The sequence below is a fragment of the Portunus trituberculatus genome, chromosome 50, assembly GCF_017591435.1.
Source record: "Portunus trituberculatus isolate SZX2019 chromosome 50, ASM1759143v1, whole genome shotgun sequence".
Taxonomy (NCBI): domain Eukaryota; kingdom Metazoa; phylum Arthropoda; class Malacostraca; order Decapoda; family Portunidae; genus Portunus; species Portunus trituberculatus.
Genome location: NC_059304.1, coordinates 17779479 through 17802384, shown reverse-complemented (window position 1 = coordinate 17802384; position 22906 = coordinate 17779479). Strand labels below are relative to the sequence as shown.

Genomic DNA, 22906 nt, shown 5'->3' with positions numbered 1-22906 from the left:
AGAGGCACTATCATCTCTGCATAGTCCTTGACCCGCACAGGACTTGGCGGCCTATCATCTCCCTCTTCTCCTTGCCTTGGCAACCTCTCTTCTCCCTCTTCCTCTTGCCTCAGCAATATTTCCTCCTCTCGTGCTAAGAGGAGCTCTGCAGCGTCCAACAGAGGGTCTTCTGCGAGCTCTTGAGCGAGGAGGAGGAGAGCAGCTTGGACGGCCATCTTTGTCAACAATACCCGTATGGCTTGCGCGTTCCCTTGCGTTCCGTTGGGGGTTGCGGGGGGGGCAGCGTGCTAACTTCCAACGGAACGCAGCCCAGGGCCGCGTTCCGTTGGGGACCGTATGGCGTACAGTATGGCATACTTCCCCCGAATCGGGGGGGACCAGCATACGGCTCGCCTTGCGGGAGCGTGCGGGACCTTGCGCTCCTCGGAGGTGAATGCTTGGCGGTGTCTGGCAACTATTGTTTATCAACAAACCGCAGACGTCCGCCGCTTCACCACTATATTTTCAGTGTGGGGGATGTAAATGCTATTTTGACAGCTTATGCGACGTCACAGAACATCAAAAACAATGTGGTAAGTCTGTTATCCCTTGTAGAATGCTGGAATAAGGCAATATGACGAAAATATTAGTATTTATAGCAATAAAAGACGGTGTTATATGTGTCGCATTTCTTCCCACAGCCTCTACCGCCATGGTAGCTGCTGCAGAGGCCCTTCCAGCACCTGTGGCTGCAGGGACAGTTTCCTTTTGCATTCGAAAGTGTTTCTTGAAGTTTTTCCCGGAGTAAAGAGGCACTATCATCTCTGCATAGTCCTTGACCCGCACAGGACTTGGCGGCCTATCATCTCCCTCTTCTCCTTGCCTTGGCAACCTCTCTTCTCCCTCTTCCTCTTGCCTCAGCAATATTTCCTCCTCTCGTGCTAAGAGGAGCTCTGCAGCGTCCAACAGAGGGTCTTCTGCGAGCTCTTGAGCGAGGAGGAGGAGAGCAGCTTGGACGGCCATCTTTGTCAACAATACCCGTATGGCTTGCGCGTTCCCTTGCGTTCCGTTGGGGGTTGCGGGGGGGGCAGCGTGCTAACTTCCAACGGAACGCAGCCCAGGGCCGCGTTCCGTTGGGGACCGTATGGCGTACAGTATGGCATACTTCCCCCGAATCGGGGGGGACCAGCATACGGCTCGCCTTGCGGGAGCGTGCGGGACCTTGCGCTCCTCGGAGGTGAATGCTTGGCGGTGTCTGGCAACTATTGTTTATCAACAAACCGCAGACGTCCGCCGCTTCACCACTATATTATCAGTGTGGGGGATGTAAATGCTATTTTGACAGCTTATGCGACGTCACAGAACATCAAAAACAATGTGGTAAGTCTGTTATCCCTTGTAGAATGCTGGAATAAGGCAATATGACGAAAATATTAGTATTTATAGCAATAAAAGACGGTGTTATATGTGTCGCATTTCTTCACACAGCCTCTGAGGCAGAAGAGACAGCCTCTACCGCCATGGTAGCTGCTGCAGAGGCCCCTCCAGCACCTGTGGCTGCAGGGACAGTTTCCCTTTGCATTCGAAAGTGTTCTATAAGTCTTTCCCGGAGTAAAGAGGCACTATCATCTCTGCATAGTCCTTGACCCTCACAGGACTTGGCGGCCTATCATCTCCCTCTTCTCCTTGCCTTGGCAACCTCTCTTCTCCCTCTTCCTCTTGCCTCAGCAATATTTCCTCCTCTCGTGCTAAGAGGAGCTCTGCAGCGTCCAACAGAGGGTCTTTTGCGAGCTCTTGAGCGAGGAGGAGGAGAGCAGCTTGGACGGCCATCTTTGTCAACAATACCCGTATGGCTTGCGCGTTCCTTGCGTTCCGTTGGGGGTTGCGGGGGGGGCAGCGTGCTAACTTCCAACGGAACGCGGCCCAGGCGTTCCGTGGCGTCCCCGCGTGATCTGTTGACTTCCTGAAGGGTTGGACGTCTCTGAAAGAACGTGGAAAGATGTAGGGTGATATCATCAGCGTAAGAGTGGATAGGGCAAGAAGTTTGGTTAAGAAGGTCATTAATGAATAAAAGAAAGAGAGTGGGTGACAGGACAGAACCCTGAGGAACACCACTATTAATAGGTTTAGGAGAAGAACAGTAGCTGTCTACCACAGCAGCAAAAGAGCGGTCGGAAAGGAAACTTGAGATAAAGTTGCAGAGAGAAGGATAGAAGCCGTAGGAGGGCAGTTTTGAAATCAAAGCTTTATGCCAGACTCTATCAAAAGCTTTTGATATGTCTAACGCAACAGCAAAAGTTTCACCGAAATCTCTAAAAGAGGATGACCAAGACTCAGTACGGAAAGCCAGAAGATCACCAGTAGAGCGACCTTGACGGAAGCCATACTGGCGATCAGACAGAAGATTGTGAAGTGACAGATGTTTGAGAATCTTCCTATTCAGGATAGATTAAAAAACTTTAGACAAGCAAGAGATTAAAGCTATAGGACGGTAGTTTGAAGGGTTAGAACAGTCACCCTTTTTATGAACAGGCTGAATGTAGGCGAACTTCCAGCAGGAAGGAAAGGTACAAGTCGATAGACAAAGTTGGAAGAGTTTGGCCAGGCAAGGTGCAAGCACAGAAGCACAGTTTTTGAGAACAATAGGAGATATCCCATCAGGTCCATAAGCCTTCCGAAGGTTTAGGCCAGCAAGGGCATGGAAAACATCATTACGAAGAATTTTGATTGTAGACATGAAATAGTCAGAGGGAGGAGGAGAGGGAGGGACAAGCCCAGAATCGTCCAAGGTGGAGTTGTGAGCAAAAGTTTGAGAAAAGAGTTCAGCTTTAGACACGGAAGAGATGGCAGTGGTGCCATCAGGATGAAATAAAGGAGGGAAAGATGAAGAAGTGAAGTTATTTGAGACGTTTTTGGCTAGATGCCAGAAGCCACGAGGAGAATTTGTTAACCAATGGCTTTTTGCCAGCCATTACTGCTTTGTTTTTGAGGGTGGGGCAGAGCCATTATTTTGCTTAATTTTGGGGCAGAGCCATTAATTTGCCAGAGCCATTACTGCTTTACTTTTTTGGGGAGAGCCATTAATTTGCTTCAATTTTGGGGCAGAGCCATTAATTTGCTTCATTTTTGGGGCACAGCCATTAATTTGCTTCATTTTTGGGGCAGAGCCATTAATAATTTTTGCTTAATTTTGGGGCAGAGCCATTAATTTGCTTCATTAAATTTTGGGGCAGAGCCATTAAATTTTGGGGCAGAGCCATTAATTTGCTTCATTTTTGGGGCAGAGCCATTAATTTGCTTCATTTTGGGGCAGAGCCATTAATTTGCTTCATTTTGGGGCAGAGCCATTAATTTGCTTCATTTTGGGGCAGAGCTATTATTTTGCTTAATTTGCTTTTTTGGGGCAGAGCCATTAATTTGCTTAATTTTTGGGGCAGAGCCATTATTTTCTTAATTATTTGGGGCAGAGCCATTATTTTGCTGGGGCAGAGCCATTAATTTTTTTGGGGCAGAGCCATTAATTTGCTTTCATTTTGGGGCAGAGCCATTAATTTGTTTTATTTTGGGGCAGAGCCATTAATTTGCTTCATTTTGAGGCAGAGCCATTAATTTGCTGCATTTTTGGGGCAGAGCCATTATTTTGCTGTATTTTTAGGGCAGAGCCATTAATTTGCTTCATTTTTGGGGCAGAGCCATTAATTTGCTTAATTTTTGGGGCAGAGCCATTAATTTGCTTAATTTTTGGGGCAGAGCCATTAATTTGCTTCATTTTGGGGCAGAGCCATTAATTTGCTTCATTTTTGGGGCAGAGCCATTAATTTGCTTAATTTTTGGGCAGAGCCATTAATTTGCTTCATTTTTTGGGGCAGAGCCATTAATTTGCTTCATTTTGGGGCAGAGCCATTAATTTCATTTTTGGGCAGAGCCATTAATTTGCTTCATTTTGGGGCAGAGCCATTAATTTGCTTCATTTTTGCAGGGCAGAGCCATTAATTTGCTTCATTTTGGGGCAGAGCCATTAATTTGCTTCATTTTGGGGCAGAGCCATTAATTTGCTTCATTTTGGGGCAGAGCCATTAATTTGCTTCAGCCATTAATTTGTTTTTTTTGGGGCAGAGCCATTAATTTGCTGTCTGGAAGGTTGTGTCGAGTTGATTGGAGGAAGAGCCATTGATCTGTTGACTTCCTGAATTTGAAAGAACGTGGAAAGATGTAGGGTGATATCATCAGCGTAAGAGTGGATAGGGCAAGAAGTTTGGTTAAGAAGGTCATTTTTGACAGGGAACCCTGAGGAACACCACATTAATAGGTTTAGGAGAAGAACAGTAGCCGCTACCACAGCAGCAAAAGAGCGGTCGGAAAGGAAACTTTTTGCAGAGAGAAGGATAGAAGCCATTAATTTTTCAAAGCTTTTTGCCAGACTCTATCAGAGCCATTAATTTAACGCAACAGCAAAAGTTTCACCGAAATTTTTGGGCAGAGCCAGATCACCAGTAGAGCGACCTTGACGGAAGCCATTTGCAGTTCATGTTTGAGAATCTTTTTGGGGCAGAGCCATTAATGTAGGCGAACTTCCAGCAGGAAGGAAAGGCAAGTCGATAGACATTTTTGGCCAGGCAAGGGGCAGAGCCAGTTTTTTAGGCCAGCAAGGGCATGGAAAACATCATTACGAAGAATTTTGATTTAGACATTTCAGAGGGAGGAGGAGAGGGAGGGCAGAGCCAGTTTGAGAAAAGAGTTCAGCTTTTAGTGGTGCCATCAGGATGAAATAAAGGAGGAAAGATGAAGAAGTGAAGTTATTTGAGACGTTTTTTTGCCAGAAGCCACGAGGAGAATTTGTTAACCAATGGCGTGGCTTTTTTAGGGGAAGAGCCAGCCATTACTGCTTTGTTTTTTGAGGGGTGGGGCAGAGCCATTATTTTGCTTAATTTTGGGGGCAGAGCCATTAATTTGCTTCAATTTTGGGGCAGAGCCATTAATTTGCTTAATTTTTGGGGCAGAGCCATTATTTTACTTCATTTTTGGGGCAGAGCCATTAATTTGCTTCAATTTTGGGGCAGAGCCATTAATTTGCTTCATTTTTGGGGCACAGCCATTAATTTGCTTAATTTTGGGGCAGAGCATTAATTTTTGCCATTAATTTGCTTAATTTTTGGGGCAGAGCCATTATTTTCCTTAATTATTTGGGGCAGAGCCATTATTTTGCTGTATTTTTGGGGCAGAGCCATTAATTTGCTTCATTTTGGGGCAGAGCCATTAATTTGTTTTATTTTTGGGGCAGAGCCATTATTTGTTTTATTTTTGGGGCACAGCCATTAATTTGCTTCATTTTGGGGCAGAGCCATTAATTTGCTTCATTTTTGGGAGCCATTTTGGGGCAGAGCCATTAATTTGCCATTCATTTTGGGGCAGAGCCATTAATTTGCTTAATTTTTGGGGCAGAGCCATTAATTTGGGGCAGAGCCATTAATTTGCATTTTCATTTTGGGGCAGAGCCATTATTTTGCTTCATTTTGGGGCAGAGCCATTAATTTGCTTGGGCAGAGCCATTAATTTGCTTAATTTTTGGGCAGAGCCATTAATTTGCTTCATTTTGGGGCAGAGCCATTAATTTGCTTCATTTTGGGGCAGAGCCATTAATTTGCTTAATTTTTGGGCAGAGGCAGAGCCATTGGGCAGAGCCATTAATTTGCTCATTTTCATTTTTGGGGCAGAGCCATTAATTTGCTTTTTTTGGGGCAGAGCCATTTGCTTCATTTTGGGGCAGAGCCATTAATTTGCTTCATTTTGGGGCAGAGCCATTAATTTGTTTCATTTTGGGGCAGAGCCATTAATTTGCTTCATTTTGGGGCAGAGCCATTAATTTGCTTCATTTTGAGGCAGAGCCATTAATTTGCTTCATTTTTGGGGCAGAGCCATTAATTTGCTTCATTTTTGGGGCAGAGCCATTAATTTGCTTCATTTTTGGGGCAGAGCCATTAATTTGCTTAATTTTGGGCAGAGCCATTAATTAATTTTTGGGCAGAGCCATTAATTTGCTTCATTTTGGGGCAGAGCCATTAATTTGCTTCATTTTTGGGGCAGAGCCATTAATTTGCTTCATTTTTGGGGCAGAGCCATTAATTTGCTTCTTCATTTGCTTCATTTTTGGGGCAGAGCCATTAATTTGCTTCATTTTTGGGGCAGAGCCATTAATTTGTTTTATTTTTGGGGCAGAGCCATTAATTTGCTTGAGTGTCATTGAAGAAAAGAGGATAGTTGTCTGGAAGGTTGTGTCGAGTTGATAGATGGAGGAATTGAGTTTTTGACGCATTGAAAACTACTATATTTTCTCTGCCCCAATCGGAAATCTTTGAAAGATCGGAAGTCAGGCGTTCCGTGGCGTCCCCGCGTGATCTGTTGACTTCCTGAAGGGTTGGACGTCTCTGAAAGAACGTGGAAAGATGTAGGGTGATATCATCAGCGTAAGAGTGGATAGGGCAAGAAGTTTGGTTAAGAAGGTCATTAATGAATAAAAGAAAGAGAGTGGGTGACAGGACAGAACCCTGAGGAACACCACTATTAATAGGTTTAGGAGAAGAACAGTAGCCGTCTACCACAGCAGCAAAAGAGCGGTCGGAAAGGAAACTTGAGATAAAGTTGCAGAGAGAAGGATAGAAGCCGTAGGAGGGCAGTTTTGAAATCAAAGCTTTATGCCAGACTCTATCAAAAGCTTTTGATATGTCTAACGCAACAGCAAAAGTTTCACCGAAATCTCTAAAAAGAGGATGACCAAGACTCAGTACGGAAAGCCAGAAGATCACCAGTAGAGCGACCTTGACGGAAGCCATACTGGCGATCAGACAGAAGATTGTGAAGTGACAGATGTTTGAGAATCTTCCTATTCAGGATAGATTAAAAAACTTTAGACAAGCAAGAGATTAAAGCTATAGGACGGTAGTTTGAAGGGTTAGAACAGTCACCCTTTTTATGAACAGGCTGAATGTAGGCGAACTTCCAGCAGGAAGGAAAGGTACAAGTCGATAGACAAAGTTGGAAGAGTTTGGCCAGGCAAGGTGCAAGCACAGAAGCACAGTTTTTGAGAACAATAGGAGATATCCCATCAGGTCCATAAGCCTTCCGAGGGTTTAGGCCAGCAAGGGCATGGAAAACATCATTACGAAGAATTTTGATTGTAGACATGAAATAGTCAGAGGGAGGAGGAGAGGGAGGGACAAGCCCAGAATCGTCCAAGGTGGAGTTGTGAGCAAAAGTTTGAGAAAAGAGTTCAGCTTTAGACACGGAAGAGATGGCAGTGGTGCCATCAGGATGAAATAAAGGAGGGAAAGATGAAGAAGTGAAGTTATTTGAGACGTTTTTGGCTAGATGCCAGAAGCCACGAGGAGAATTTGTTAACCAATGGTGTGGCTTTTTTAGGGGAAGAGCCAGCCATTACTGCTTTGTTTTTTGGGGGGTGGGGCAGAGCCATTATTTTGCTTAATTTTTGGGGCAGAGCCATTAATTTGCTTCAATTTTGGGGCAGAGCCATTAATTTGCTTAATTTTTGGGGCAGAGCCATTATTTTACTTCATTTTTGGGGCAGAGCCATTAATTTGCTTCATTTTTGGGGCAGAGCCATTAATTTGCTTCATTTTTGGGGCAGAGCCATTAATTTGCTTAATTTTGGGGGCAGAGCTATTATTTTGCTTAATTTTTGGGACAGAGCCATTAATTTGCTTAATTTTTGGGGCAGAGCCATTATTTTCCTTAATTATTTGGGGCAGAGCCATTATTTTGCTGTATTTTTGGGGCAGAGCCATTAATTTGCTTCATTTTTGGGGCAGAGCCATTAATTTGTTTTATTTTTGGGGCAGAGCCATTAATTTGTTTTATTTTTGGGGCACAGCCATTAATTTGCTTCATTTTTGGGGCAGAGCCATTAATTTGCTTCATTTTTGGGGCAGAGCCATTAATTTGCTTAATTTTTGGGGCAGAGCCATTATTTTGCTGTATTTTTAGGGCAGAGCCATTAATTTGCTTCATTTTTGGGGCAGAGCCATTAATTTGCTTCATTTTTGGGGCAGAGCCATTAATTTGCTTAATTTTTGGGGCAGAGCCATTAATTTGCTTCATTTTGGGGGCAGAGCCATTATTTTGCTTCATTTTTGGGGCAGAGCCATTAATTTGCTTAATTTTTGGGCAGAGCCATTAATTTGCTTAATTTTTTGGGCAGAGCCATTAATTTGCTTCATTTTTGGGGCAGAGCCATTAATTTGCTTCATTTTTGGGGCAGAGCCATTAATTTGCTTCATTTTTGAGGCAGAGCCATTAATTTGTTTTATTTTTGGGGCAGAGCCATTAATTTGCTTCATTTTTGGGGCAGAGCCATTAATTTGCTTCATTTTTGGGGCAGAGCCATTAATTTGCTTCATTTTTGGGGCAGAGCCATTAATTTGCTTCATTTTTGGGGCAGAGCCATTAATTTGCTTCATTTTTGGGGCAGAGCCATTAATTTGTTTTATTTTTGGGGCAGAGCCATTAATTTGCTTCATTTTTGGGCCACAGCCATTAATTTGCTTCATTTTTGGGGCAGAGCCATTAATTTGCTTCATTTTTGGGGCAGAGCCATTAATTTGCTTAATTTTGGGGGCAGAGCTATTATTTTGCTTAGTTTTTGGGACAGAGCCATTAATTTGCTTCATTCTTGGGCCACAGCCATTAATTTGCTTAAATTTTGGGGCAGAGCCATTATTTTCCTTAATTATTTGGGGCAGAGCCATTATTTTGCTGTATTTTTGGGGCAGAGCCATTAATTTGCTTCATTTTTGGGGCAGAGCCATTCATTTGTTTTATTTTTGGTGCAGAGCCATTAATTTGTTTTATTTTTGGGGCACAGCCATTAATTTGCTTCATTTTTGGGGCAGAGCCATTAATTTGCTTCATTTTTGGGGCAGAGCCATTAATTTGCTGCATTTTTGGGGCAGAGCCATTATTTTGCTGTATTTTTAGGGCAGAGCCATTAACCCTTAAACCGTTTGCTCAACAAAATTGTTGAGCTATTTTTTACTTACATAAAGTAAGTAATAAATGGTCCAAAACAAAAATATTTCTCATCAAGGCACGTCTACATTATTGTCGAACAGAAATAGTTCAATCTTGACTCAATAGATGGCAGTGGTGTGGTAGTCAGCTGATAGGACATCAACACCACCGGCAGCTAGCCGGCACGCTTCACCTGGCTCTACGTTTTTGCTTATATTGGATGCTACGTAGAAGGGTATGATGCATATGTGTGACATTATTGCAAAGTCTAAACAATAGTGATCATGTTGATATGATGATAAGTCCCGAAGAATATGATAATGATGAAGTACTGGATCTATGAAATGTTGTCTACAATTTTGTTGAGGAGCCTGTTTATGGTAAAAATATGCCATTATAAGTAAAACTAAATTGTACTGACCCGTGGGGTGTTGTTTGCCATTATGCCAGATTTCCAGTCAAAACATTCAGCCTATACTAGTCACGATTCTTTAATCATTGTATTATTAACAAATGGCGTTCTATGAATATTCTGACTATTTCATTAAATAGCAGGTGATACAAATAAGTGTTATATACCAAGTGAAACTCGACTCCTGGCAGCCGAAGCAGACAGACCTCGCCCGCTCCTCCTCTTGTTTTGAACTCGCTTGACGAGTTAAGCGACTTAGTCTCTGGCATAGAGGAAGGATTTTCCGGAGTTTTTCCGTGTTTTGAGCCACTTTGTGGACTTCGTCGATTTTTCGCTGCCACTCGCTCTGCGGGACTGGGACTTAGTCCCTGGCATAGAAGAACATTTGTTGTTTTTTCTTACCTCACTTTTGCCACTTTGTGGACTCTGTTTTTTCCAGCCAAGACGTCTTCTCGACTTGTTGCCCACTTAGAAGGTGCTTGTTGGTACGAAGCTGAACCCTGAAGGTTTGCCTCGTAGGGCAGTCCCTGAAGGGGTGCTGTAGTCAGCACGGTTATAGGAAGGCAAGCACCCGGGCCATAAGGACTCTGACAGTCAGGTTCTAGGAGACCCCCACGGGGCAACATTCTTGCAAATGTATGCAGGAATGTTGTAGGTACTATGCCACACAATGACTAGAGTGAAAATAAAGAGCAGAGGACCCCCAGACAGGATTAGGAAGGATAAACTACTAGGAATATTGTTCAGTCATGAAATCGACATAAGCAGAATATTTGAGGCTAACGACGGCTTCACCGTCTTAGCCTATAATGAATCTCATGCTGATAAAATTTTCACCAGAGTAGTAAAAAGAAGCTTGGACGAGGAGGGATTTAACCCACTTATGCCAGCAGAGCTAAAGGTTAAAAAAAGTGTGATATTGACCAGAATTGATGACGAAATTTATGGAAAAAATGAAGATGCAATTGGGGAGGAACTTAAGTCGGAAAATACATGGATACAGGATGATCTGGACACAATATATAAATTTCCCAACTCAAATACCATAAAGTTAACTTTTTCACAGACTTCAACAGCAGCTAAATGTACTGAAGCAGGACTAAAAGCCTTCCGTATCAGTATACCACCTTATGAAATACATCAAGAAACATACATATCAATAAAATGCTGCATGCGCTGCTACCAGCTCGAAAACCACAATACCAGAGATTGTCCCCAAAACAGAGAATACAAAGTATGTTCTGAATGTAGTGGCATGGGACATGTGTGGCACCAATGCAAAGAAAGATTCAAAAAATGCCTAAACTGTAATGAAGATCACTCTACACTTGCAATGAAATGTCCAAAGAAAAGATTATCTTAAAAGAGAAAAGGAAAGAGGAAATTGAAAAACAAAAAATGAGTTTCTCTGACATCTCTAAATCTCATACCACATATTCTGGTCATGCAAGACCACCTCAATTCACTACACCTCTTATTTCTAGGGAGGAAACACTTAAAATTCAAATTTGTGTGGCACACGCTCACTATAAAAACCTTGCAAATCCCGGAATATACAGCGAAGAACTAAATAAACTACTGACAGCTAATAATTTACCTAATATAATCATACCTGACTGTCCTAACTCTTGTGCACTATTCACACCACAGGTGCCCCAGGCTCAGGCCCAGGAAGTGAGATCAGAAACTATACACAGAAGTACTAAAGCAAAACCAAATATAATTAAAGAAAGTGAAAGCGACTTAAGTGATACAGAACAAATCAGACAAATAAGAGATGATGATAACATTGAAGATAAAGATCTAGGATTAAAATATACACAACCAAAGAAAAAGGATGGCAATATGAAAACCTTACACATGAATCACTGGTCAGAGATCTAAGGAATAATACATATAAGTTCACATATGAAAATGACAAATTTGAAGATGAACAAATATACAAACTGATTCTAAAAGATAAAATTATGTTAAAAGTTGCTGGCGCACAATCTCAGATGTTGAATTTCGTAAAATAAGATCAGGATTACAAGAAGAAAGGTCACCAACCCAACCTAGGGATCCCAGAATTAAAAAATACTACCATCATGACAAGTTATCTAACAATAATACAACATAATACCATGAACTGGAGAACAAATAAACAATCCCTAATTGAAAACTACTTAAAAATCCAACCAGAATTAATTTTAATGAATAGCCATGGCTTAAAAGCTAATGAATCATTAAAAATACCGGGATATCATGTACATAAAATAAATCATAGTGAAGAGCTTGCTGATGGATCTGCTATAGCTGTTAAATATAACATTAAACATAAACTTTATGACGATTACGACACAGATGTATTAGCCGTAGAGATTGATACCAGTCTGGGTCCAGTAATTATCTCTACCACTTATTTACCACCTAGACGACCCTATTTGCCACTCACTGATATCCATAAACTCATAAGTAACAACATTCCAACATACATCATTGGAGATCTTAACGCAAGGCATACCCACTTTGGGAATAAAGACAATAATATAAAAGGAAAAAGTTTGGTAAACTTAATAAATAAGGGTAAAATGATGCACCTAGGTCCTTTTTCCCAACTTTTTTAGGTGCAAATTCTGCTACAACACCAGATAAAATCTTTTCTAACAAACATCATTATCTAAATTGCATGTCTGAACCTGGGGAATTAACTACATCCGACCATATACCAATTATCTTCAGATTGTCAACAAAACCATTTATCTATGACACACCACAAATATATAAAACTAGTAAAGCTAACTGGGAATTATTTCATGAAACTTTAAATAAATATATAACATTAAAAGAACTAAACGAAAGTGACATAGAACATCTTGAAGACGCAACCAATGAATGGATGGAATGTGTAAAAAAGGCAATGGACAAGGCTATCCCAAAAAGCAATCATAAATTCATCCATCAACTAAAAAGTACTCCTGAAACAAGAAACCTAGAACATCAATTTAAAACACTAAAACAAAATGCCTTAACAAATGGATGGACCAATGGTTCCTATACAGAATATATTAGAATTCGAAATGAACTAAGAGAAAGATGCAAAGAAAACTATAATAAGAATTGGGAAGAGAAAGTTGCAGACTTAATGAATCACAGTAAAAACAGTAAAGAATTTTGGAACAAATTCAAAGTATTAAAAGGTAAAAATATCATACATACCAACTATATGAAAGACTCAGACGGGAACAAATATTATACAGATAAAGAAAAATGTGATTTACTGGAAAGAACTTGGAGGGATATATTTAGAATTACTGAAGAAGAAGAAAATAAATTTGATAAAAATCATTCAGATCATATAGAAGCTTTCATAAACGTAAACCAAGAGAGAGTATCTAATTTTCCCACATCAAATTTAAGTAGATTAAATGAAGAAAACTATCAAACAAGAAAAATTGAAAAAGACGAAATAAAAAGTTATATAAGAAGATTTAAAAATAAGGCACCAGGAACCTCTAAAATCAATAAATCAATATTAGATAATATTCCAGATAAAGCCCTAGAACAACTTAAAAACATATTCAATGCTTGCTACTCAGCTGGGTATTTTCCAAATGCATTTAAATCAGCTATAATAAAATTCATTCCTAAAAAAGATAAGTCACCAATTCAGCCACTTAACTATAGACCAATTTCGCTACTAGAAGTCCCAGGGAAACTATATGAGAGAATACTACAAGGAAGATTAAACTCATTTCTAATAGAAAATAATATTTTACACGAAAGACAACATGGCTTCAGAACAAACAAAGGAACGCACACAGCAATAGCTACCACCTATGAAACTATTGCAAACGCACTGGCTAACAAACACCAAGTTTACGTAGTATTAAGAGATGTTGCCAAGGCATTTGATAAAGTTTGGCACGATGGATTAAAATATAAATTAATAAGACTAAAATGCCCACAATATTAGAGAAAACCTTATGCAATTTTTAAACAATAGAATAGCAACAATTGTAATTGGCAATGACCGAAGCAATGGAATAGAACTAAAAAGTGGAGTACCTCAAGGAGTGTACTCTCCCCACAATGTATTCAATATATACCAACGATCTACCACAGGCAGGGCCAGGCTGCCTTGACACTATATTTGCAGACGATATTACTCAGGTCATAACATCACCAAGCAAATCCAAAAATATGCTTAAAATTAAAGTTGAAAGAGAAATCGAAAGAATAAATAAATATGAAAAATCATGGAAAATTCAAACAAGCGAGGAAAAATTTAAAATAATACCTATTGCCCAATATAAAACTATGAAAATTAAAGTAAATGGTAAAGATTTAGACACTTGCAAACAAGGTAAATTTCTGGGACTAAAACTGCAACGCACAGGAATGATTGGACACTGCTCAAACATTAAAAACAAAGGTAATGCAGTCTTAACCAACTTAAGAAGATTTCGCAATCTATCACCTAAAATAAAAACCACCCTTGTAAAAACACTATTAATACCAATATTAGAATATCCGCCAATTCCAGTATGTGCAATGTCACTTACACAAAAAAGAAACATGCAAGTGGTACTAAATAAAGCAATAAAGTTCATAAACTGCAATGAAGATAGTGAGGCAACCCTGGAAGAGCTTCACACAAAATATAACATTACTCCACTAAATATATCAATTAATCAAAAAGCTAAGAAAGCCTGGGAAGCTGTGAGAGTCACTGAACCTGAACATTATAACAGGTTAATAATAAACCACGAAAGAGAACACTCATGGTTCCCCAAAACCAGCAAAGTAATACACCAAGTTATTCCTGAACCAATAATTACTAGGCAACGTTAATTTTGTTCAGTTTTTCCACAGAGACCACCAGAAAGACGACAGCGAGACAGCGATCTACAACCTGATCCTTACCCTTATCCTTCCTCTAAACTAACGCAACTAACTAACTACTAAAAGGAACAAAACTAACTTATACCCAATAACAAAATTAATACAAAAGCAATCCTAATTAACTACTAACTTGAAAGAATGTATAACTTATGAAAATTACCTAAAGTCAAGATTATTACACATGTAATCATTCCTAATATATAATCACCCAACATGACTATGTAAATACCGCAATTTCGGGTCTGCAGCACCAGCAGTCATATATAACAGGGTTTAGCTGTGTCTCTTTTGGGGAAGCCTGTCCACTAGAAGCACATGGGACAAAAGCACAAAAGAAGCACTCTCTCTCTCTCTCCGCACAGTGGACAGATCACTCTTCCCCAAAAGTCCGTGTTGATAGGGAAAGCTGTGGTCCTGCTGGTGAAGATGCAGTTCCCGAATTGCGTATATGAATGAAAGATGAATGAATGAGGGACGATAGTCTGTTACTGCAAAAAAAAAAAAAATATATATAAATAATATATATATATATATATATATATATATATATATATAATATATATATATATATATATATATATATATATATATATATATATATATATATATATATATATATATATATATATATATATATATATATGTATATATATATATATATATATATATATATATATATATATATATATATATATATATATATATATATATATAATAAAAATAGCACTGTGGTTAAGCCCACCCGACCCGAGGCGAGATTTTCCCTGGGGGGAGTCAGGTCACCACGCAGGTGCAAAGCAAAACTACACTGTCGGAAAATGTTGGATTGACACCTCTTCTGACAAAGCAACAGGAGTGAACCCGCCTACTGGTAAAGGAAGCAGATTGATTATTGTCCATGCAGGAACCAAAGAAGGGTTTGTTCCGAATGCAAGGCACATTTTCCAGGCGAAAAATGACGGCGACTACCACAAGCAGATGAATGCTACAGTGTTTCAAGAATGGTTTGAGACTAAGCTGCTCCCAAATATCCCCCAGAACTCAGTCATTGTGATGGACAATGCATCCTATCATTCTGTTCATTTAGAAAGAAACCCAACTACAGCATGGAGAAAAGAAGCCATTAAGGAGTGGCTGATAGCGAAGGAGCACAACCACGGGACGACATGCTGAAGGTGGAGCTCTATGACCTTGCAAAGAAACTCTGCAATGGCAAGAAAACTTATGTCATCGATGCTATTGCTGCAGAGGCAGGACATAAGGTTGTACGGCTGCCCCATACCACTGTCAGTATAACCCGATTGAGCTCATCTGGGCTCAGGTCAAGTGTTACGTTGCAAAGAAAACACTTTCAAATCTGCTGAACTGAAGCCTTTGGTTGAAGAAGCTGTCGACAGTATAACACCAGAAAACTGGAAGCAGGCAGTGAGGCATGCAGAAGAGCTTCAAGAACAAGATGCAAGACAAGACATAGCGGTTGAGAGATTTGTGGAGTCATTCGTTGTCAACATCGAAGAGAGCTCAGACGACGAGTTATCTGAGTAAGCACCAGAGAGGATTAGGCCTACAGGGGATACCTCTATAAAAAAACGCGCCTATGACTTTTACCCCAGAGGTGGTGTGGAAAAAAAGTCAAAATGATTATCATAATTATCAATATTATTATTATTATTATTATCATTATTATTATTATTTTAATTATTATTATAATTAATAATTATTACCATTATTATTTTTATGATCATTATTACAATTATTATTATTATTATTATTATTATTATTATTATTATTATCATCGTTATTATTACTATCATCATTACGATAAACGTGCATCCATCCATCAGAGAGAGAGAGAGAGAGAGAGAGAGGAGGGCGGAGCTCTAGAGCAATTAGGGCGAGGGAAAGCTCTCTAGGGATCGTCAAGCTATTTTTAGGACAGCTATGGGTGGACGAAACGTAGAAGTGGCAACGCTCAGACGGGCTCCGCCTCAGGTCGGACCACAGCCTCCCAGACCACAAAGGCTTTGGGAGACTATAGCTGGCTCATCGACAAAATTGTTGAGTTGCCCATAAAATCCAGATTTTTTTTACACATTTTCTTCTCATTTTAGGAAAATGGATGAACTGGTAGATCTTCTTGTACAACAGACTAATTTGTATTCAGTTCAGGAAACAACAGGTAGTATATGTACAACTGTAGGAGAAATGCAAAAGTTTTTGGCTGTGTTACTCTACATGGGGATATGCTCTTTGCCAGCAATGGATGATTACTGGAGTGTCCATTTTAGATATCCACTTGTGGCTGACATAATGAGTTCAAAAAGGTTCAAATGCCTGAAGAGGTATTTGCATTTTGTTGACAACCATAAGAAAAAGGACACCCAAGATGATAAGTTTCACAAAGTAAGACCTGTGTTTGAAATGGTTCGCAGACAGTGTAAGAAGATAGAGGGAAGTAATCACCAGAGTGTAGATGAGGTGATGGTGCCTTACAAGGGTACAAGGGCTGGGACACTAAGACAGTATGTGAAGAATAAACCTCATAAATGGGGTTTCAAAATTTACTGTAGATCTAGTTCATCTGGAATTGTACATGATCTACTTTTGTATCAAGGTACAACAACCTTTAATGATGAAGATCTACCTGAGAATGAGAAAGATTTCCTGCTTGGTGAAAAGGTCATGTTGGTATTGTGTAGGTCCATCCCTGATCCTTCCTCTTGTGTGGTTTTTGTGATAACTTTTTATCAGTTACAAACTGGTAAAGAAATTGGAGTCTTTGATTAGTATAAAATGTCTTGGCACAGTAAGAGAATCCAGATGCGGTGGAGTTGAGCTGCTATCAGACAAAGACATGAAGAAGCAAGAACGGGGTTACTATGATTATAAATCATCTGAAGATGTCATCGCTATCAAATGGCATGACAATAAATGTGTAACACTCCTTAGTAATGCAGTGGGAGTTGAACCTGAAGGAGCTGTGAAAAGATATGATAAACATCAAAAACGCAAGATTGACATTCCTTGCCCTTCTATTGTACTAGCTTACAATAAGCACATGGGAGGCATTGACCTTTCTGACATGTTGGTATCTTTGTACAAAACACCTATGAAATCCCACAGGTGGTACCTTCCCCTTTTTGGCTATTTGCTAGATCTATCAGTGGCCAATAGCTGGCTTTTGTATAAGCGTGAAGCCACATTGCTGAAGGAATCCCCAATGACACTGAAATGCTTTCGTGCTGAAATAGCTGGCACTTTAGTAAAGATAAACCAGAAGGTCAGTGTAGGTAGGCCAATATCCAGAGGAATAACACCCAAGAAGGGCAATGTAAAGAAAGCCAAGCCATCAAAGGATGTCCGATATGATGGAATTGACCATTGGCCTATGCCAACAAGCTCAGAAAAGCAAGCAAGGGGGCGCTGCTCTCTGTGCCCAAAAGGGGTTTCAGGTTTCAGATGCACTAAATGCAATGTATTTCTATGCCTGAAGAACAAACAAATGTGTTTTGTACAATATCACACAAAGACCTAGATGAATAACAAAGGATATGAAGCCAAATAATGCATACTCAACATTTCTTTCTGGATACTGTATCAATTGTTATTATTTTCTTGCATATAATGTGGAACAACTGTGATATACTTATAATTTCTTTTGCATATGGCTGTGAGGATATGAGGCTGTGATACATCTATTTATTTTCATTTCTTGCATATAATGTGATGATATATGTATATGTATTTATTTTTCTAGTATATAATCTGCAGTGGCAGTGAGAATATTTTCATTACTATCAAATTCCTTGATATTTTCGGAAGTGAACTATTTTTAGTTATAAAAGGAATTCAATACTACATATCTATTCCTAGAAAAATAAAAGAAATAGTACAATTATATTGTAAAACATGATTATAACTATAAATGATTATTTTATGGAAGTTATACTAAAAAAAAGGTATGTTATTCTTGAGAATCTACATATTTTTGTCACTACATAGGAGGAAATAATTCAGAAGATATTATTACCATGTCCTGGTATATCAACAAAATTGTTGAGGATCATAACAAGAAACCTATGAACAATATGAAAAAAGTTCCGAAATGAAAGTTGTTCCTTATTATCCAAAAGTTAAGGTAAAACAAAAAAATAATTTTCAGTTATGAAAATTCCCAAGTGACCATTAAAGGGTTAATTTGCTTCATTTTTGGGGCAGAGCCATTAATTTGCTTAATTTTGGGGGCAGAGCCATTAATTTGCTAAATTTTGGGGGCAGAGCCATTAATTTGCTTCATTTTGGAGGCAGAGCCATTATTTTGCTTCATTTTTGGGGCAGAGCCATTAATTTGCTTAATTTTTGGGGCAGAGCCATTAATTTGTTTCATTTTTGGGGCAGAGCCATTAATTTGTTTCATTTTTGGGGCAGAGCCATTAATTTGCTTAATTTTTGGGCCACAGCCATTAATTTGTTTCATTTTTGGGCAGAGCCATTAATTTGCTTAATTTTTGGGGCAGAGCCATTAATTTGCTTCATTTTTCGGGCACAGCCATTAATTTGCTCCATTTTTGGGGCAGAGCCATTAATTTGCTTCATTTTTGGGGCAGAGCCATTATTTTGCTAAATTTTTGGGCAGAGCCATTAATTTGCTTCATTTTTGGGGCAGAGCCATTAATTTGCTTCATTTTTGGGGCAGAGCCATTAATTTGCTTCATTTTTGGGGCAGAGCCATTAATTTGCTTCATTTTTGGGGCAGAGCCATTAATTTGCTTCATTTTGGGGCAGAGCCATTAATTTGCTTCATTTTTGGGGCAGAGCCATTAATTTGCTTCATTTTTAGGGCAGAGCCATTATTTTGCTAAATTTTTGGGCAGAGCCATTAATTTGCTTCATTTTTGGGGCAGAGCCATTAATTTGCTTCATTTTTGGGGCAGAGCCATTAATTTGCTTCATTTTTGGGCAGAGCCATTAATTTGCTTCATTTTTGGGGCAGAGCCATTAATTTGCTTCATTTTTGGGGCAGAGCCATTAATTTGCTTCATTTTTGGGGCAGAGCCATTAATTTGTTTCATTTTTGGGGCACAGCCATTAATTTTCTTTATTTTTTCAGTAGGGGGGACAACCATTATATTGCGTTTTTTGGGGTGGAACCATTATTTTTATTAATTTTATGGGGAGCCATTTTTTTTTTGCTTTATTTTCTTAACATGGCCTTTGTTGCCCTCCATTCATTTGTTTCTATTAATGTCAACTCGTAATTTTTTTTTAAAGGATATTTCACTTTATATTGTATATTGCAAATATAAATAATGTGTAGCCTACTGTTTGTTTTCTATGACGTTTACTCCAAATGAACAACTCCCGCAGTCCGGACTCCGGAGTACTCATTGATTAAAAAAATCGTCAAAATAAATGGATTGCTGGCGAATCAATTTTGGCAGAACTCTGAAAATCTCTCTCTCTCTCTCTCTCTCTCTCTCTCTCTCTCTCTCTCTCGTCACCACAAGGATAAGATCACTGACGCACCATTAAAAAAGTCACCGAAAACTACCTTGTGTTATCTATTTACATACCGTCTGTTAGATAAAGGACACTTAAAATGAAAAAAAAAAAAAGTATTACCGGTACTTACCAGGAAATACCGGTATATCGGTATTGTTTTGGTATCAAACCGAAACGTATCTACGTTTCAGAGTACCGGTAATATCGATGCTGACTTTAGTGTTTTTTTCTCTTTCGTTACCGCACATAGATGCAGCTACTTCACGCTATGAATGTTGCTTTAGAAGAAGCGTGGTCAAACTCTATACATGGCCCGTGACTACCTACTAGTAGTAAGTTCTAGTCATACTCAGAGAGATTTGTTTAAGATTATGCGGGTGTTTATGGGACTCTTTAGACTAAGCATTTATAGTGTGTCTTACCAGAGAAGCAGGCACTACTCAGCATCAAAGCCACGGGCTGCAACGTACCAGCTATTATCCTATCTACAACAACCATATATTCTCTGGGAACAACTTTCGCAAGAGTTTCTACTAACTAACTGCCTCCCAATACACATGGTATCTTCCGGTGACAACCCAGAGCAAGAGTGAGAGATTTGCAATTGTTCCTTCTAGTGTCAAGGTTCCTGAATAACACTTGTGCTTTTTTTTTTTTTTTTTCAGTATGCAGCATCAAATGTTCTTTTCTCTCTCTGACTGAAATCGTCTCGTCTCGTCTCTCATCTTTTGTTTCATCTCTCATCTCTCGTCTTGTCTTACATCTCTCGCCTCTCATCTTTTTCTCTCACTTCTCTCGCCTTTCATCTCTCTTCTCCCATTTCTTTCTTGTCTCTACTTCTCGCTATCTTGTCTATCTCTCAGATATAAGGACCTACGAAACATATCAGTAACAAGTACGATGTAATATGCGTAGATATCAGTAAAAAAAAAAAGGTGGAAAAAAAAAAAAAAAAAAAAAAAAATCTCACTCAAGATATATTGAGTTCCAAGTTACATAGCAGTACATCGTCATTTTGGGTACACATATGAATCCAGCTTTATACAATACTACATACACAAATTTTGACATGGCTACTGTGAAGTGAAGGTGAACATGCTTGTGATGATTCTTTGGAAGATTCAGATTGACAAAAGTAGGTATTTTGGCCAGAAATACCTTGAAGTACACTATATTCTTACGCACTGGCAACTTAACTAAAAAAAAAAATTCTATCAAGAATTATCGAAGTTCTCAAACACGCTTATCATGAGTCTGGTGATAATTTGACAAGGATTCTACATTATCAATGGGGAAGTCACTCAAGGGGGGCCGCCGTGGTACAGTGGAGCCATGCGTGCTTTGGGATCCGAGGGTCTCCAAGCGCACGGGTTCGAATCCTGTCCACGGTCCGAGTGTAGGTTGGACTTCCTTACTCGGGGCAACGGTTTCCTAGCGGGTGGGCTTTGAGATAGGAGGTACCCTAAAAAGTATCCTCTTTAGCCCAGAAATTCCCGGAAATTCCCGTGAAAAGCCCACATGGTATAAATAAAAGAAAAAAAAAAATCATCACATCAGCCATTAATACACACAATCTCTTCACCGCTAGTAATACAACGCAACCACAGGCAGTAACCAGCACCACCAACCATTCTTCATTCCAACACTTGGCAATTAATTTACACAATAAGCTCTTAATCGCTAGCGACGTAACGACCACAAACAAGCCAGATAACCACCTGTGTACCGTGGCCGACTGAGTGCATCGATTGCCCTGATAGCGATAAGGGACTGCAATCCTTAATACGCCAGCGCTTTATCTCAATTACTGTTATCAGTCTCCACAAGTGGTAGTTTGCCAGTATTATTCCAGTGTTTCACCACATTCCACTAGGTGTTTTTTACCCACCTCATGAGATAGAGCTCCTCATTACGAGTATTTTGAATCCCATATTTATAAGGCGCAACCTATTTATGGCGGCAATACCGAATTTAAAAGATTTAATCGTATTTTTGGCGGTTGGGTTGGGTTGGGTTGGGTTAGATTAGGTTAGGTTTGGGGGGTGATAAAAAAAAAAAAACTGGGTGATTTGCGCCAAAAACAAGTGGTAAATTAATTAAAAGCAAGCCGAAATCTACCAGAAAAAATTAGTTTCGTCCGGAAAAGAGAATGTGGTGAAACTGGAAATTTACCAGTTTGCCTACGTCTTCAAAGATGTTTTCCTTATTCCAATGATAGTTTCACGAGATAATATACAATCAGTGGGGAAAAACATGAACACACGACTTTATGGTCTTTAAATATAGGTCCGACTTTTTATACTCCTACCATTTTCTGTATTTCTTAACTTTTCTTCTTACTGTCCAACCTTTTATTCTCTCTCCCACTTGCCTAGCATGAAGAAGAACTGATTTAAGCCAACACGCCCCAACAAGACACCCTCATCGGATACACCGTGACTACGCTGTACATTTCTGCCACAGCTAACCACCACCAGCACCACGGCCACACCTCACCTGCTACTCTGGACCTCCTCGCCGACACCAAGATGCAATGCTCATGTATAGCACGGGGTTGCAGCACTAATTCAAAAGGTCAACTCTTGTACAGACTGTCTGTCCCGAGTGCTCTGCGAGGAGTGGCCGGTTGCTGATTCACAAAACCGAAAATGAACCTTGTTTCGAACGGACCGGTGTTTCGACCCGTGTTTCAGGGTTTCCTAATGGTGGTTTGTTTATTTTGGTAACCGTTTAGCTGCATTTATCAATCTATTAATCCATCTGCGTATCTATCTATTTACCTTTACATTGCTTTATACCATGAGTGACCATCCATCTATTTATCTGGTTATACATACTCATTTATAAATATGTAACTAACAATGCATGGTACTCATTCATCAATTATGATTATAATACTTGTTCATCTAACTGTCGATCTGAATATTTGCTTTGTTCAGACACATGACAGTTAGCGGCAGCATTCTCAGTAACCCCTGACACTCCTGATACAATTTCCTCCTCCTCTTCCTCCATCTGAGATAACGTTTCCTTAATAATAATACAGTGGAAACTCGCGCACACACATACACACACACTTGCACACTCGCACACGCGCACACACACACA

General features: G+C 39.6%; 1 long non-coding RNA gene across 1 annotated transcript; it reads left to right on the top strand.

Moving 5' to 3' along the window:
* Positions 1 to 868: 868 nt before the first annotated feature.
* LOC123499637 lies at positions 869 to 1607 on the top strand. The gene is made up of 2 exons (XR_006673054.1): positions 869 to 1359; positions 1468 to 1607. It is a non-coding gene; the product is annotated as an uncharacterized LOC123499637 (long non-coding RNA).
* The last annotated feature ends 21299 nt before the right edge of the window (positions 1608 to 22906 follow it).